This window comes from Pongo pygmaeus, chromosome 5, assembly GCF_028885625.2.
Source record: "Pongo pygmaeus isolate AG05252 chromosome 5, NHGRI_mPonPyg2-v2.0_pri, whole genome shotgun sequence".
NCBI lineage: Eukaryota > Metazoa > Chordata > Mammalia > Primates > Hominidae > Pongo > Pongo pygmaeus.
Window position 1 is genome coordinate 153179565 of NC_072378.2, and position 19751 is coordinate 153199315.

At 37.7% G+C, this 19751-nt stretch overlaps 1 protein-coding gene across 2 annotated transcripts in view; it reads left to right on the forward strand.

Moving 5' to 3' along the window:
• Positions 1 to 19751, forward strand: part of VIP (vasoactive intestinal peptide) — a 116104-nt gene that overhangs the window by 38711 nt on the left and 57642 nt on the right. The gene's annotated exons all lie outside the window — the stretch shown is intronic.

Genomic DNA, 19751 nt, shown 5'->3' on the forward strand with positions numbered 1-19751 from the left:
TTGCAAAACTATAGTTTTGTAATGTACAACATTACAACTGGGATATTGACATGGATACAATCCATTGATATTATTTAGATTTTTCCAGCTTTACATACATCTGTGTGCATGTGTGTGTGCATGCATTTGCTTATTTCTCTGCAATTTTATCACATGTGTAAGTTCATGTATCCACCAGTCAAGATACAAAACAGTTCCATCACCACAAAGATTTTCTCCTATTGCTCTTGTATAACCACACTTACTTCCCCCCAACCCCCACCCTCCATTCCTAACACCTGACCACCACTAGTCAGTTTTCTATCTCTAAAATTTTGTCATTTTAAGAATGTCTTATAAACAGAATCACACATTATATAACCTTTTGGAATTGGCTTTTTTCAGACAACATAATTCCCCCAAGATCCATCCAAGCTGTTGCATGGAACTACAATTTGTCCCTTTTTATTGCTGAGTAATATTCCATGGTATGGACATATCACAATTTGTTTGACCATTTACCCATTGATTGAAGGACATGCAAATTGTTTCCAGTTTGGGGCTATTATGAGTAAAGCTGCTATCAACACTCCTGTACTGGTCCTTTGTCAGATATATGGTTTGCAAATATTTCCACCAAATCTGTAGCTTTCCTTTTTTATCCTCAGGTTTTTTCCAGAGAACAAAAATTTTAAATTTTGATGAGATCTAATTTATACATTTTTTCCTTTTATGGATTATACTTTTGGTGTCTAACCTAAGAATTCCTCACTTAGTCCTAGATTCCAAATGTTTACTCCTATGTTTTAAAAAAAATCCACATTTTTTGGTTATATATTTTACATTCTTAAAGTTTTACATTAAAGCCTGTGGTTTATTTTTAGTTATTTTTGCACAAGTCGTGAGACTTGGGCTGAAATTTTGCTGTTGTTTGTCTGCGGATGTCCAGTTGCTCCAGCACTACTCGTTGGAAGATGACCCTGCACTGAATTGCTTTTGTACATTTATGAAAAAAATCACTTGTGCATATTTGTGTGCTTCTACTTCCGGGTCTATATCCTGTTCTGTTGATCTGTGTGTCTATTGCTCACCAATGCCACATCGTCTTGATTACTGAAGCTATGTAGTTAACCTTAATATTGAGTAGAGTGACTCCTTCAACTTTATTATTATTTTTCAGATTGTTTCAGCTAATCTATAGCCTCTGCCTTTCCACGTAAATTTTAGAGTAAACTTGTCTATGTTTACTACAAATTTTGCTGAGATTTTGACAATAATTTTATGAAATCTATAGATTAATGGGAAAAATTGATATCCTTACTATATTGAGTTTCACTTTCTTTTTAAAATATATTTTCTCCTTAGCATCCATACCAGTACACCCATCTGGGTTTCTCTCTTTTGCTGCTACCTTTATCTTATCCTTCTGCCTCATCTTCCTTTACCTAGATTTTAAGCATCAGTTTCTCAAAGTTCAATCCTAGATTCACTTTTTCCTCTCTATGTGCTCTCAGATTGAACACATCAACACCCATCTCTTCAATGACCATCAAAGCAAAAATAATGACACACACAAAGACTCACTCAAGTTTATATCCACAAGCTACTTCTCTTCAGAACCCTGGACATTATATGAAATTGCCTAAAGAAATCTCTGCTTGAATATCCCAGAGATGCCTTAAAGTCATCTTGCCCCAAACTAAACCATTGAGCTTCCCAAGAATCTACCCTCATCCATGTCTCCTTAACCATCATTTACATATGCCAGCAATCCTATTCTATCAATCCCATCCAATTCTCAACAACATCTGTTCATTTTTATCTCCTAAATATGTATTGAATATGAGAGTTTTCTACAGCTCTATTGCCACTAGGTTGGAACATATTACAATAAATGCTTTTCCCAAATGAGTGTAATGGCAGTCATCTATATTTATTTACTTGTTTTCCTCAGCTACACCTCCATCAATCTAGTTTCCATTCTGCAGACAAAAAACAAAAACAAAAACAGAAACAAAAAAATTTTCTGAAATGAAATTATTCCATCTCCCCTCCCCTCACACACATTCTCTTCACTCCTGCATTCCTCCAAATCAATGAACATTTCTCTTAGGATAAAAATAAAATCAATACTTTTAAATGAATTTCTGAGCTCTCTGGAAAGTAAGAGACATGTCCAAAGGCAAAAACAAAAACAACTAATGACAACAGACATAACAATATGGAACTGAAACTGTAGAAGGAAGCAAGCTCTAAAGTTACGGTTGGTTAGGAACAAACATTGAAAGAAGGAATTCACAGTCTGGAAAATTTTGATTTGACAGGATATAAGAAAGATAGGCCTTGGGCCAGGTGTGGTGCCTCATGTCTATAATCCCAGCATTTTGGGAGGCCAAGGCAGGCAGATCACTGAAGTCAGGTGTTTGAGACCCACCTGGCCAACATAGTGAAACCCTGTCTCTACTAAAAATACAAAATTTAGCCAGGCATGGTGGCACATGCCTGTAGTCCCAGCTACTCTGGAGGTTGAGGCACAAGAATCGCTTGAATCCAGGAGGCAAAGGTGGCAGTGAGCCGAGATCACGCCACTGCACTGCAGACTGGGTGAGAGAATGAGACTCAAAGAAAGAAAGAAAGATTAAAGAAAGAGAAAGAGGAAGGGAGATGAAAGAAAGACAGAGAGAAAGAAAGACAGAAAGATGAAAGAAAGAAAGAGAAAGATGAAAGAAAGAAAGAAAGAAAGAAAGAAAGAAAGAAAGAAAGAAAGAAAGAAAGAAAGAAAAGAAAGAAAGAAAGAAAGAAAAAAGAAGGAAGGAAGGAGGGAAGGAGGGAGGGAGGGAGGAAGGAAAGAAGGGAAAGGAAGGGAGGAAGGGTAGAAGGGAAAGGAAAGAAGGGAGGGAGGGAGGGAGGAAGGAAGGAAAGAGAGAGAAAGAAAAAAGAGAGAGAGGGACAGAGGGAGGGAGGGAGGAAGGAAAGAAGGAAAAAGAAAGAAAGAGAAGAAAGAAAGAAAGAAAAAGAAAGAAAGAAAGAGAAAGAAAAGGAAAGGAAAGGAAACAAAGAGAAAGAAAGAGAGAGAAGGGAGGGGAGGGGAGAGGAGGAACCTGAAACCCTTGCATTAAGCTGTAATTCTTAACAAAATTCCACCTTAGTGAAAGAGTAGTCAAAAAAAAATCTGCCTGTAGGCAAAGAGAGATAATGAGAAAAATGTCTGCTCTGCTCAGCTATAGCTTCAAGGCTTCCAGAGAGCTGTTTTCCCTGAGAATTTGTAATCATTGATCTGCGCTCATGCAGTATGGGCTTAAAATTTACAGCACCTGTGGAAAAACCCTACACCATGATAACAATTAAAGTGGTCCCAGGTTGGAAGGGCACTCACCGTCAGCAGAGAGAAAAATGCAAATCTATTCTAGAGGAAAGCAGCCTCAATCCTGCCACTCAAGATTCTCATAATCTTCAGGCAAACATGAACTTACAACGAAAAAAAGGACCAAATACATGAGGAAGTAAATAACTATGAATGAACTTGATTAAAAGGACAAAAAACTACATTTGCATCCTAAGAACTTGGAATCAGAATCAAAATTAACTCCAATGATTATGCATAAAATGTTTAAAGAAACAAAAGACAATAAAAATGAGCAGGAAACAAATGACTGTAAATATGACCCAAGGTGTGTCTATGAAAGAGACCTTTAAAATGTGTTCCTCATTAATAAGTAAAAAACGGTTGCACTCACCACAGAAAGCTATTGAATTGAATAACTGCCATACAACAGACCAGATATTCACACAGAAAAATGGATGGGACTGAAAGACACAGTGCCATGTGGAAAAAGGTAAGACACAAAATGAAGCTTAAAGTACAATGATGCCTATTAAAAATGTATGCATTCAAACCCTCTATATGTTTTAGAGGATCATTCCAAGTAAATGATACATAGGTCACACATTAGAATAATGGTTGGAGTGTAATGCCCAACCTGGTTTTTACTAACCCTGTTTTTAGACTCTCCCTTTCCTTTAATCACCTAGCCTTGTTTCCACCTGAATTGACTCTCCCTTAGCTAAAAGAACCAGACAGACTCCATCTTGGCTCTTTCACTGGCAGCCCCTTCCTCAAGGACTTAACTTGTGCAAGCTGACTCCCAGCACATCCAAGAATGCAATTAACTGATAAGATACTGTGGCAAGCTATATCCGCAGTCCCCAAGAATTCGTCTGATTGATAACACCCAAAGCCCTGCGTCTATCACCTTGTAATAGTCTTAAGGCCCCTGCACCTGGAACTGTTTACTTTCCTGTAACCAATTATCCTTTTAACTTTTTGCCTACTTTACTTCTGTAAAATTGTTTTAACTAGACCCCCCTCCCCTTCCTAAACCAAGATATAGAAGTTAATCAAGCCCCTTCCTTGGGGCCGAGAGAATTTTGAGCGTTAGCCATCTCTCGGTCGCTGGCTAATAAAGGACTCTTAATTCAGCTCAAAGTGTGGCGTTTTTCTAACTCGCTTGGGTACAACAGGAGCGAGGGAAATAGAAGTGCTGAATGAGGATGAAAGGAGTAAATCAATAATAATAAATGATGGGTGAAAATAAACACAAAAGAATGTTAGAAAGCATGAACTAATGACGAAGCATCTTATGAAGGGATGAGTATGGCCAACCCAATCCTCTAAGTCTAAGGACCTCTGCATGAAAAAAGCAGCAAAATTAAAGGACATCCCCAGATCAGCACAACCCACTACTTTACTGGCTCTCACTCTATGAAAAATGTGCAATTACCTAGAGAAACAGGTCACAGAAACAATCTGTCAGGCCTCTGAGCCCAAGCTAAGCCACCGTATCCCCTGTGACCTGCACGTATACATCCAGATGGCCTGAAGTAACTGAAGAATCACAAAAGAAGTGAAATTTAAATGGCCTGTTCCTGCTTTAACTGATGACATTCCACCACAAAAGAACTGAAAATGGCTGGTCTCTGCCTTAACTGATTACCTTGTGAAATTCCTTGTCCTGGCTTATCCTGGCTCAAAAGCTCCCCAACTGAGCACCTTGTGACCCCACCCCTGCCCGCCAGAGAACAACCCCCCTTTGACTGTAATTTTCCTTTACCTACCCAAATCTTATAAAATGGCCCCACACCTATCTCCCTTTGCTGACTCTCTTTTCGGACTTAGCCCACCTGCACCCAGGTGAAATAAACAGCCTTGTTGCTCACACAAAGCCTGTTTGGTGGTCTCTTCACACGGACGCACGGAGTGAAACAATCCTTTGCTGATGAATTCCATTTAGAGAAGTATGGGGTAAGTATAGTAGATTGTGAAATAAAATGATTTTTAATGAACATTTTAATTCTCAGATGAAGATACTTTCTAAGTTTGCTCTAATATTTCATTCAAAAGCCTTCAAACCGTCAATAAGGCTATACTCCATCCTCTCAAGAATCAACAAACTTTATCATGCATCATTAAATACACATTGTTTTTATTGTATTTGTATAAATGTATAATAGAAAATTACTAGTATTATTTTAATTTCAATACTTAATTTTATTAAGTTAATATTCAACAATCAAAATAGTTAATACGTCCTACAGCATATCAATTATTGAATAAACAAGGTAAATATGATAGTTGTTAAGTAATTATTTTATGCCAGAGAGACAGTGTAAGGTTTTTAAAATATGAAGGAGACACACAGCATGCATCATGATCTGAGGAGAAAAACTCAACATATGGAAGGCATTTAGAAAATAATCAGTTAGACAATTTCATAATTAACTAAAATTTCAACAGGAATTCAGAAAAGGATAAGAAAAGGTTTTATGAAAAATGGAGCTGAAGCTAACTCAGGAAAAAGGCAATATATGGCTAGGTGTGGTGGCTCATCCCTGTAATCCCAGCACTTTGACAAGTTAAGGCCGGTGGATCATTGAGTCCAGGAGTTTGAGACCAGCCTGGGTAACAAAGTGAGACCCCGTCTCTACCAAAATACAAACAAACCAAAAGCTAGATGTGATGGCCTGCGCCTGTAGTCCCAGTTTCTTGAGAAGCTGAGGTGGGAGGATTGCTTGAGCGGAGGAGGTCAAGGTTGCAGTGAGCTATGATCGTGCCACTGTACTCCAGCCTGTGTAAGAGGGAGGCCTTGTCTCTTTTTTTTTTTTTGAGACGGAGTCTCACTCTGTCCCCCAGGCTGGAGTGCAGTGGCGCAATCTCGGCTCACTGCAAGCTCTGCCTCCCGGATTCACACCATTCTCCTGCCTCAACCTCCCTAGTAGCTGGGACTACAGGCACCCGCCACCATGCCCGGCTAATTTTTTGTGTTTCCAGTAGAGACGGGGTTTCACCGTGTTAACCAGGATGGTCTGGATCTCCTGACTTCGTGATCCGCCCACCTCTGCCTCCCAAAGTGCTGGGATTACAGGCGTGAGCCACCATGCCCAGCCTTTTTTTCTTTTTAAAGCAATATGTGAAAAAGTAAGGAAAAATAGAAAAATATGCACAAGAATATGCTATACATTTACAGAGATGTAAAAAACAAAATGAGACTTGAAAATCTAATAACATAATTTTTAAAAATTTGTGATCACAGCCAGGTCAAAGGAAGTAAAAGCCAATGATGTAGTGAAGAAACCGAAATCTTCAGCTCTTCTTTTTCTTTTTCTAGTTGAGGATACAGATCTTTAGACTGTCTTTTTCTTTTTCTAGTTAAGGTTACAGATCTTTAGACTGAAAGGGGAAACTAAAGATTGAAAAGAAAGAATTGAAGTCTGGTGTCTCAAAAGACTATATATTAATATTTAGCTGCTTCAAATGAGTAATATCTTCTGGGTCTGAGCAATTGGGATTCTAGCCTAATGAGAATTTGAATATCAATCTATCAAATGTAGGTTTAGAAAATCAGAGTGACTCGGAAACTTTTTATTTAAAAAATGAAATTGATTTCTAAAATTTAATATAAATATTTGCTATCAATCCTAATGGGTTTTAGAATGAGTTTTTAAATAAATAACTTAGGGGATATTTAAGAATGAACACTATTCTTCAGGTGTATTTTGGGAACCTGTATTATTTCAATACAGCAAATCATGTCATGCTAAAGCAATTTTCTTATTAAAATACGCCTAGGCTGTAGGACTCCTACTATAAACTATGATCATATGAGCAAAGTCAAATATTCATATGAGTGAGGGAAAATCAGTGAAGCATCACTACTTACCCAGCCGTAGTGAATTATTCAGGCCCTACCAGGTGGCTTCCTGCTGTGGCTTGAGTGTTTGCCCCCTCCAAAACTCATGTTGAAATTTAATTGTCATTGTAACAGTATTAAGAAATGGAACTTTTGAGTCCGGGCACGGTGGCTCACGCCTGTAATCCCAGCACTTTGGGAGGCCGAGGTGGGCGGATCACGAGGTCAGGAGATCGAAACCACGGTGACACCCCGTCTATACTAAAAAAAAATACAAAAAATTAGCCGGGCGCGGTGGCGGGCGCCTGTAGTCCCAGGTACTCAGGAGGCTGAGGCAGGAGAATGGCGTGAACCCGGGAGGCGGGGCTTGCAGTGAGCCGAGACTGCGCCAGTGCACTCCAGCCTGGGCGACAGAGTGAGACTCTGTCAAAGAAGGAAAGAAAGAGAGAGAGAGAGAGAGACAGACAGACAGACAGAAAAGAAAGAAAGAAAGAAAGAAAGAAAGAAAGAAAGAAAGAAAGAAAGAAAGAAAGAAAGAAAGAAAGAAAGAAAGAAAGAAAGAAAGAAAGAAAGAAAGAAAGAAAGGAAAGCAAGCAAGCTATAAAAGGTCAAGTTCACTCCCCTCTTTCACTCTTTCCCTTCTACCTTCTGCCATGTTGAGATGAGATTATTCCCTTGACCCTGACCCCCTTCATGGGCAGGAACTAGAGCGGCTCATTTCACTCAGCTGGCCACTGACCACTTCCCTTTAGAGGGAGCTTGAAAGTAAGCAAGTATGGAACCTGAGGGAACGCTGGAACCTGCGGGTCGCTCTACCCTGGCAGAAGCAGGCTCTGAGCAGGCCCCGCAGGAGCACCCAAGCCCCTGCCCTCTAGACACCCGGGTTCCTATCTAGCATCCAGGAAGAATCAGGTTACATGAATGGATTGAAGGGTGGTGTATGTGGAGGATTTTATTGGGTGATGGAAGTGGCTCTCGGTGGGACGGGAGTTGGAAAGGGGATGGTACGGGAAGAAGGTGATCTTTCCCTGAAGCTGCACCATCTGAAGTCAGCCGCTTGTATCCCCACTGCTCAGCAGCTTGTGCTGCTTTGCCAGCTGAAGTCTTTTCACGGGCACAGGATAGGGGTGTGGCAGGCTAAAAGAGCAATATTTGGGCAGAAAAATGGGGTCAGCTGTTTTCACTTAGTTCCAGGCTTATGTGTGTGGGGGAGGGGTTTAGCTGGGAGCACAGCAGTTCTTTATCAATGTGATGATATGGGAAGAAAGCTTTTGCCACATGGCGATGCTTTTTGATCTTGGATTTAGCCTCTAGAATTCTGAGCCAATAAAATTCTGTTCATTATTAATTACCCAGGCTCAGGTGTTCTGTTATAGCAGCACAAAACATACTACAACAGTCTCAATGCCTGTCCCATCACCATGAGTGCCAGATCATCTCCTCTCCCAGAATTTGGTTATACCTTGAGGACATGCAAAGGAAATATTGAACAGTCTATTTGATGCAGTTATTGGGCAAACCAAAGCAATGAATGAACTCTTGGACTCAGCCATGAAAGAGCTCCTAAACTCATGCAGACATATGGAGTAAACTTTGATGCAAACTTTAATATTTGCATCAAAATGTTGATAAGTAGTTGGATATTGATTAATTTACCTTTGCATTTCATTTAAGTTATAAATAAATTTTGTTTCACTTTTTCTATAAATATTTCATAAAAAAACTGTAACTCACATTTGTGGCAGATCAGTGTATGGTGGATACGGACCTAAGTATTTTTATATGTGATAACTCATTTAAACCCTTACAGCAATCCCTTGCTTAAAGGTGAGGGAACAGAGGTACAGACAGACAAAATTAACTTGTTCGAGGTCATACAAAAAGAAGTGGCAGGGCTGTGATTCAAATCCACACAGGGATCACACTCTTAACTGCTATACTAGAGTAAATCTGTAATATAGTATCCATAGGTTGAAAAAACATGTTACTTTAAAGAAAAAAAAAGCTTTCTTCAGACATAGTAGATAAAAATTTTAATTTCCAAAGTCTGTTTATCTTCAAATTTTATTTTTTATAATAAAGACATTTTAATTGATTTTTTAGATATTTCCCTCCTAAATTTTCAAATCTATTCTAAACAGTTTTGAATGTTTCTTCATTTCTTTCAAGTGACAGTCAATGAAGTAACACTTTTATTTTTAAGTCAAACAAGAGTATCTAGAGTTTCATTTCCAAGCACTTTATAATAAATTCTTTATTACTTACTTAGTGTGTGACCCATACACTTTAAATTTGAGGTAACTGTAAATAGCAAATCAATGACAGCAAACAACTCAGTGCACATGCATGTTTGAATAGCCTTTGAATATTTCCCCAATTCGACAATTTTTTGTTCAGTATGGCTTTGACTCTTGTTTTGAATATACAGTCCATCAAAGTTTTACATATTGTGGTGATATCATCATATTTATCATATAAAAGCTTGGTTTGCTAAGATAAGTTACTTTTATAAATTCTGTATTATCCAGTCCATTGCTAAGCACCAGTAAACATTATGGTAGGTCAGATATAATTTTGCTTGCTGTGACACAGAACCCAAATAATAGTGGTTTAAAGAAGATAATAGTATTTCCTTCTTTCTTTCTTTTCTTTCTTTTTTTTGTTTTTTTTGAGAGGGAGTCTCACTCTGTGCCAGGCTGGAGTGCAATGGCATGATCTCGGCTCACTGCAACCTCCACCTCCCGGGTTCAAGTGATTCTCCTGCCTCAGCCTCTCAAGTAGCTGGGACTACAGGCGCCCACTACCATGCCCAGCTAATTTTTGTATTTTTAGTAGAAACGGGGTTTCACCATGTTGGCCAGGATGGTCTCGACCTCTTGACCTCGTGATCCACCCGCCACGGCCTCCCAAAGTGCTGAGATTACAGGCGTGAGCCACTGCGCCCGGCCAAGAAGATAATAGTATTTCTTACTATTACTTATTACTATGTAATGACATTGGTAGGAGATCCAGACTGGATGGCACCTCCAATTATCAGGAACCCGAGCCCCCTTCTTTTGGTTCTACCATTCTCAACTTGTTGCTATCATTTCATGGTCCTAGATGGCTGCCCAGCAACTTCCACATCATATGCATTCCAGCAAGAAGAAATGAAAAATGCAGGGAGAGGGGTTATTTATCCTAACGTTAAGTCAGGACCAGGAAGTGGCCCTCGGCACTTCCGTTTATGTCTGATTGGCCAGCACTTAATTGCCTGCCGCGCCTGGTTCTGTGGGATACTGGAACATTAGGCTTTAGCTGGGAGGCTATGCAAGAGTTAAAAATCCATTTTCCGGGGTAAGAAGAGAATGCTTTTTGGAGGTACAATGAGCAACTGAACCTCATGAACTAATAATGCATCACATTTTCTTTTTAAAAATAATAACTCAAGGTACACATTAAAATTTATTTGTAAAAGGTGTTAAAGTAAAAATCCCCCTTAACATTCCACTCCATATCCATTTTCCTCCACAGACTAAATCGCTGTTAACATTTTGATGCTTTCTTCTTTGTATTTTCATGTAATAACATATCATATTTATTATGCACCTATTCAACTGCCTTTTTTAACCAAATAAAAATGTTATTACATAGTCTGGTTTTTCATTTAACTATATGTCTTAGAGATTGTCCTATTTTGTTTTGTATGGTTTTATCTAAATCTACTAAGTTGATGCATAGGATTTGACAGTGTAGTCATGCCATACATGATTTAACTGGTCCCCATTAATAGACATTTAGGCTGTTTCTAATTTGTTTGCAATTCAAAAATTTATTTCACAAAGATACTGAATTTTATGACCACAACCTGTGTTATAGTAAACTATGGGTATATTTCTATGGAATAGATCTATTGAGAGCAGTTTATGCATCCAAGTATATGTTCATTTAAACATTCTTGCACATTTACTTTTTCATGAGAACTTTAGAAATAGCAAATCCAATAAAATACATTTTCTTAATAAAATCTTTGTAAATTAATCTTTGGTATTTTTGAAGGCTGATGTGATCCCTCGGTTCTTGTCTTTTTAGTTTAAAAGAATTCAAACGAGACACACAGCAAAAGAAGTGTAGCATAATTTATTGCAAAAGAAAAGAATATTTTGAAAGTTGGGTGTAGAATAGGTAGCGCACCCTGAGAGACAGAATTCAGGGCAGGCAGCTCATAAGGATGGGACAGCAAAGACTGGCACTAGGGAGTGCCATGATTATTCATAAGGAGGTGGCAAGAGGTGTGACTAGAAAGCATGTTCTAGGTGGTCCTCGGGGTGCACATGTGTGGTAGCTGTACATGTTTGTTCATATGTAGCATGTCTCATCAGCATCTTAAATCTCCACCCAAGGGTATCTTTTTTACTATTAAAATGAGCAAAAGGTCAGTTTGAGGACAGGTAAAATCAAAATGCACATCCTCTCTAGAGGGGAAAGTTCCTACTGAAGATAGCTGTTCTTGAATGAGCTCAATTACGATATGAATGCTGAGGCTTATTGTGTTGACTATACGGTCACCACAGTGACCTGAGAATAGGTCACTTCCTTGACGGACCTATCCTGCCTCAGTATTACTTTGAATATAATGGAAGAAACATATCTTTAGGTGATCTTCCCATTCCAAGAGCCTAGTGTCTTTTTTTATAAATTTAAGTTTTCTTTCGTGAACAATTTCAATTTTGTCATTTTCTTGATATGGGTATTATACAATAAAAATTAAGTGTATCCTTAAGCATTTGATTGTTTTTCTCATTAAGATGACTATATTCTATTACAATTTCAGAAGCCACAGTGTGGCTTAGCTGATTTTTCTGCTCCAGGTCTCATAAGACTAAAATCAAGAGGTCAGCAGAGCTGTACCCACTACTCAAGGTTCTGGAGAAGAATCTGTTTCCAAGCTCATTCAGGTTGTTGTCTAAGTTCAGGTCCTTGTGACTGCAGGACTGAGATACCCATTTCTTTGCTGGCTGTCTTGGCTCCTAGAAGCCTTTTTCTGGTCTTTGCACATTTTGGAACCAGCCAGGGCATGCTGGGTATCATCTCTCTACCTTCCATGTGGCGCTCTCGCATGCTCACTCTCTCTCTCTCTTCTCTTCCACCACATCTCTCTGACTCCGAGCAGAGGAAGTTCTTTGCTTCTAAGAGTTTATGTGATTAATTTGAGCCCCTCCTGCCCCAGATAATCCAGGATAATCTCCCTTAATTACATCTGCAAAGTCCCTTTTCCATGTAATGTGACATTCACAGGTTCCAGAAATTAGGGAATGAACATCTTTGGGAAGTCATTCTGCCTAGTACATGTGCATGCTGACTTTTTTCCAATTTTAAGTTCATGTTTCTTAGAATTTATCCCTGGGAATTCTTTGATACCTTGATTTAAAGTGTGCTTCTTTTTTTTTTTTTTTTTTTTTTTTTTTTTAGACACAGTCTCACTCTGTCACCCAGGCTGGAGTGCAGTGGCACCATCTTGGCTCACTGCAACCTCCACCTCCGAGTTCTAGCGATTCTCCTGCCTCAGCCTCCTGAGTGGCTGGGATTACAGGCACGTGCCACCATCCCCAGCTAAGTTTTGTCTTTTTGGTAGAGATGGGGTTTCACCATGTTGGTCTGGTCTCGAACTCCTGACCTGGTGATCTCTCTGCCTCGGGCTCCCAAAGTGCTTGGATTACAGGCATGAGCCACTGCAACCAGCCTAAAGTGTGTTTCTTTAGAAAGTTTATTTCTCAAGGCATGTTGGTTACTGCTAATGCCACTGACTACTCTAAACTATAGTTGCAGCTTGAAGTCTCACAGCCATCCTCAGGGTAAACATCAACTCAAACAATTTTTTCAACTTTATTAAGATATAATTGACAAATAAAAATTTTATGTATTTAAGGTGTACAACTTGTTTTGATATATTCATGCATTGTAAAATGATCACTGCAATCAAGCTAATTAACAGATCCATCATTTCACAGCTACCATGTTTTTCTTTCATGAGAACACTTAAGATCTACCCACTTAACAAATATCAAGTATACAGTACAGTATCGTTTACTACAGCCAAAGCTGTACATTAGACCTCTAGAACTTACTCATCTTGCATAACCAAAACTTTGTGCTCTTTGACCAACATCTCCCATTTGCCCTTCCTTCAGCCCCTGGCAACCACCATTCTGTATGCTTCTATGAGTTTGACTATTTTATTTTATTTTATTTACTTATTTTTTGCTTGTTTTTTTTGAGACAGAATCTCGCTGTCACCTAAACTGGAGTGCAGTGGTGCAATCTCAGCTCATTGCAACCTCCACCTTCTGGGTTCAAGTGATTCTCCTGTCTCAGCCTCCCTAGTAGCTGAGATTACAGGTGTGCACCACCATGCCAGGCTAATTTTTGTACATTTAGTAAAGACAGGCTTTCACCATGTTGGCCAGGCTGGTCTTGAACTCCTGACCTCAGGTGATCCTCCCGCCTCAGCCTCCCAAAGTGCTGGGATTACAGGCGTGAGCCATTGTGCCCAGCCAAGTTTGACTATTTTAGATTCCACCTAAAAACGAGATTATACAGTATTTGTCTTTCTTTAGCTTATTTCATTTAGCGTAACATCTTCCAGGTTCATCTCTGTTGTCACAAATGCTAATATTTCCTTCTTTTTAAAGGTTGAATAATATTCTTTTGTACATATGTGCCACATTTTCATTACTCATTCATGTGTCAGAGGATACTTAGGTTGTTTTCGTATCTTGGCTATTTTGCATAATGCTTGCAATGAACACGGCAGTGCAGGAATCTTTTTGAGATACTGATTACATTTCCTGTGGCTGCATAGTCACTAGTGGAGTTGCTGGATAATATGGTAGTTCTATTTTTTATTTTTTAAGGAACTTTCATACAGTTTTCCATAATGGCTGTACCAATGTACATTTTCACCAACAGTGTACAAGGATCCCAATTTCTCCAAATCCTCACTGATACTTGTTTTCTTCTGTCTTTTCAATAATAGCCATTCCAACAGGTGTGAGGTGATATCTCCTTGTGGTTTTGATGTGCGCTTCCCTGATGATTAATCATGTTGAGCACCTTTTCATACACTTGTTGGCTGTTTGTATGCCTTCTTTTGAGAGATGTCTATTCAGATCCTTTGCCCATTTTTTAATCATGTTATTTGGTTTTTATTGTTGCTGTTGTTTCAGTTCCTTACATGTTTTGGATATTAACTGCTTCTCAGATACATGGTTTGTAAATATTTTCTCCCAATCTGTAGGTTGTCTTTTCAGTCTGTTGATGGTTTCCTTTGCTGTGCAGAAGCTTTTCAGTTTGATGCAATTCCATTTGTATAGTTTTGCTTTCATTGCCTGCACTCTTGATGTCACAGCCAAAAAATTTGTTGCCCAGACCAGTGTCAAGAAGCTTTTCCCCTGTGTTTTCTTTTTAGTCTTTTGATGATTTTAAGTTTTATATTTAAGTGTTTAATCCATTTTGAGTTGACTTTTGTATATGGTGTGAGATAAAGGTCCAATTTCTTTCCTCTGTGTGTAGATACCTAGTTTTTCCAATACCATTTGTTGAAGAGACTATACTTTTTTCATTATGTCTTCTTGGCACTCTTTTCATAGACCACTTAATTGTAGGTGCATAGATTTATTGCTGGGCTCTCTATTATCTTCTTTTGGTCTGTTTTTCTGTATTTATGTTAATTCCATACTGATTTGATTAATGTTTCTTTGCAGTATATTTTGAAATCAGGTACTGGAATGCCTTCAGCTTTGTTCTTCTTGCTTAAGATTGTTTTGGCTATACAGGGTCTTCTGTGATTCCATATAAATTTTAAGTTTTTTTCTATTTCTGTAACAAATACCATTAAGATATTGATAGGGATTGCACTGAGTCTTTAGATCACTTTGGGCAAGTGAGCATTGTAACAATATTAATAATTCCAATTGATAACATTGGCATGTCTTTTCATTTACCTGGGGTTTCTTTAATTTCCTTCATCAGAATGTTATAATTTTCAGTGTAAAAATGTTTCACCTCTTTAGTTAAGTTTATTCCTAAGTATTTTATTCTGTTTAATGCTATTGTAAATGGAATTATTTTCTTAATTTCCTTTTCAGACTTTTCATTGTGTATAGAATACCATTGATTTTTGTATGTTGATTTTGTAGCCTGCAAATGTGCTGATTTCAAACATTCAAAGAATAACAATTGTCCTAAATTCTCACAAAAAAACAGAAGAGAGGGAATGCTTCTAAACTCATTTTATGAGGCCACCACCCTAATACCAAAGCCAGACAAACCTACCACAAAAAAAGAAAAATATAGGCCAATATCCCTGGTGAAAATACATGCAAAAATCCTCAGTAAATGCTAGCAAACCAAATTCAAGAGCACATTAAAGGGATTATACACCACGACCAAGTGGGATTTATCTCTGGGATGAAAGGGAATTCAACGTATGAAAATTAATCAATGTGACACATTACATTAAGGAAATGAAGCTTAAAAACCATACACAATTTTCTCAATAGATGAAGAAAAAGCATTTGATAAAATTCAACATGAATTCATGATAAGGCCCCTCAGAGAAACAGATATAGAAAGAATTTACTTCAACACAATAAAAGCCATATATGAAAAGCCCACAGCTAACATAATAATCAATGGGAAAAAAACTTAAAACTTTTCCTTTAAGACCGGGAACAAGGCAAGAATGCCCACTTTTGCCACATCTATTCAACATAGTACTGGATGTCTAGCCAGAGACTAGAGAAGAAAATGTAATCAAAGTATACACATCAGAAAAGAAGAAGTAAAAATATTTTTATTTGCAGATGATTTAGCCATATATGTAGGAAACCCTGAAGACTCAGCCAAAAAACTATCAGAACTGATTTCAGCACTTTCTCCCTGTGGCTCTAGCTCTGACTCTCATTGTTCAGATTTAAGTCAATTTCCCTCTCAAATCTGATCATCACTTTCCATAGCCACAATCAGACATTCATGAAGACTTATTCACTGAGAAAAAAATTAATGACACTGACCTTGGGAAATTATCTTTACTTCCACTGTAGTTTGTAAAATCTTAAAACTTAACAGCTAGATTTTCACATTCATTACCTGACCTCTATTTTTATGTTGTCATCATCACCTCTGTTCTTAATTTTGTCATTCTCCCTACCAAAGTGAATGAATTTAAGGAGAAAGAAAAAGAAGACCAACATTTATACCATGAAAACGAAGAAGAAAAAAGGCATAACTCTGTTAAAACGACATGTTCATATTTTTATTCATCCTCCTAGTTACTTTCTAAAAACCTGAATTAAAAAATAGATTTAAAATTTTAATTTTTTGTGGGGAGTTCTTATAGGTTTTGAGAGTACTCCCAGTTTAGTGAAACTGTTTGGGTCAATTTAATATTGGGAAGATAAAACCTATTATAGTTTTAAAATATAAAGCTAAAAAAGGAAATTCAATGTCAAATGTGTACCTTCTCTTAAATGTGATGATGTTCTTTTGTATCATTTGATATTAAGTTATAAGTTAAAATGTAAAAATATTAAAATGCATGTGAATAGAGATTTTTAACTTGTTTTTTAGTGTCCAGTGACACTTTTATTAACTTGGAGTGTACAAAATACTTTCATTTTGAGATCCCTTCAAATTATTTCATTTGCCTATTTAATAAATATTTATGAAGAGCCTATTGCATGCCAGGCACTATTTTAGCCACTGGAGTTCAGTTTGTGAACAAAATCAATAAAGCTCCTATCCTCATGAAACTTATTTCTGGTGGAAGAGACAAAACACAACCAAAAAAGCAAAGCATTTTTATGTACCCTGAATGCTTATGTTCCCCAAAAATTAATATGTTGAAATCCTCCCCACCAAGGTGATGGAGGAAGAGGTGGGAACTTTGGGAGTGATTGGGTTATCCAGCCCTCATGAATGGGATTAGTGTCCTTATAAAAGAGGCTGAAAGTGACCCTTCACCCCTTGCACAGTGTGGAGTTACAACGAGAAAATGACTGTCAACAAGACAGTGAGCCCTTAACAGACACTGACCTGCCAACCCCTTGATCTTAAGCTTCCCAGCCTCTAGAATTGTGAGAAATAAATTTCTGTTGTTTTAAAGCCACCCAGTTTAGGATATTTTGTTATAGCAGCTAGAACAGACTAAGACACATATATAGCATAATGCCAGGGAATGATAAATAACATAGGGTCAGGAGACAGAGCATGGTTTAAGTGGGAACACTTTAGACAGGGTGGTTAGCGAGTGCCTGTTGAAGAGGTGACTTCTGGCCAGAGACATGAATGAGGAGAGCGAGGAAGTCATGTGAATATCTGAGGCAAGAACAAACTTCTCAATGTATTTTATGACCACTGGAGAACCCAGACCTAAATAATGAGCAGTAGAAAAGCAAACCTAACAGTTTTGTAAAGATAAAAAATCAAGTTCCTATTATGGCATGACAAGTCATGGGACTCAAAAATCACATAGACATAAACATTCACTTAGATGGATCCGTGCCAGGGAAAGGTATGAACCCTTACCAAGCAAATTACATACACAGACAAGAATCAGTGCTATCCACAAGCAAGCTATTCCTAGGTCATAAACTGATTTAAGAAACACATTTTCTTTAGAGTTTTGACTGAGTTGTGGCCATCTGCAAAAATGAAAAGCCATTGGGAGAAAATCTGCATAGTTAAACATAGAACAATGAAAGGAAGTGTCAGCCTGTATCCCAGCCCTGAAATGGAATGAGCTCTGTTTCTGCACAGAAGGCAGTTGAGACAATGTCAGTTACCCATTCCACTCATTTTGGTTTATTTTAAGGAAAATGCAATCTATGCAGTGGTTAGGAAATTGTATACAACTGTGAAATTAGGATTTATTGCAATCAGGTAGCTTTTAATAATGCAAAATGTGTATTTAAAAATACATTTAGTAATTAAGAATCGTACTGGATGCTTTTAGAACAGTAAAGTGGTTAGTATTTCAATGTACTTTCATCCAGATTACATTTTTTTCAGAAATAACATGTTCTTTTAATTTTCTATTTTTATGAACTTTGTTAACAATATTGAAAAGTAAAGACAACTGTTGAAATGTAAGCCCTTTTTGTCTGTTAAGTAATAGTAGGAGTTTTTATTTACTGGATTATTTGAAAATAAACTTTAGCAAGAATATTACAGAGGTGAGTCTTTATATTTGCTCAGTGAATTCTCTAAATTTTCTATGACGTTTTATAATTCTCTTAGATGATTTATATTTTAATTTCTAATAAATTTATACTTAAATTCACAAAAAAAGAGACTGATCAGAAACAACCTCATTTTGGAAGAAGCAGGACTGCAAAAATTAATATAACTGTCATTTTTTGGGTGTTTTCTTAGAACTAGTCAGAAATATATTACAGACTTCACAAAGAGGAATACTACTTTGCACTAAGTCATATTCTAACGACTATTAAGTTAGAATATGATTAATACAAGATATATACAAGAGTTCAGGCTAGAGTTACTCAAAGATTGATGAAGTCAGATCATGGAATGCAGTTTAGCGCAGTTATTAGGTGCAGTTTGACACGTTATTCACAATTTCCAGTGCTTCCAAAGTCCTCAGAGGATCCAGTCTAAACAAGCAAAGCTTGCAGAAAGACTCCTGAAATTTTAACTAACTTGTGTTTCTCAAAATGTTTCATGTAACTCTTTCCTGTATCAGCTCTCAAACTTCTCTATGAAAAACAAATTCCTGAGATCGTTGTACACTTTGCCATAGCAGTTCACATTCTACACCCCTTGCTATAGCACTTAACAAACTTTGTAATGAAAAATTTCGCATTTTTGTTTTCCCTCCTTGATTTTAAATATATTTCTTCAATGTAGAAACTGTTTTTTCATACTAAATACTAAGTAAAGAGTAACACAAATTTTATGTAAATTACACTTAGATATTTATGAAATGAATTAAAGATATAACTTTCAAAATTTGTATACCAAAGAGAGAAACAGACATGTTAAGAATTTAGTGGCCAGGCACAGTGGCGCATGGCTATAATCCCAGCACTTTGGGAGGCCAAAGCAGGTGGATCACTTGAGGTCAGGCCTAGTTCGTGACCAGCCTAGCCAACATGGTGAAACTCCATCTCTAGCAAAAATGCAAAAATTAGCTGGGTGTGGTGGCACACGCCTGTAATCCCAGCTACTCTGGAGGCTGAGGCAGGAGAATCGCTTGAACCCGGGAGGCAGAGGTTGCAGTGAGCCGAGATCCTACCACTGCACTCCAGCCTGGGCGACAGAGCGAGACTAAGTCTCAAAAACAACAACAACAACAACAAAAAAGAATTTAGTAAGTATCTGAGTTTTGAATAGTCCTTCTCCCCAATTTACTATATAAATTTAATTTTCAAGCATTGGAACGTGGTCTATTTCTCAATTCTGTATACATTTAATTCAAGGTGCTGTAGCTGAGAGTTTGGAGTCTGCCTTTCCATGTCAGTAGGGGATGAGGAAACACACACACACACACACACACACACACACACACACACACACAACCCTGTTATC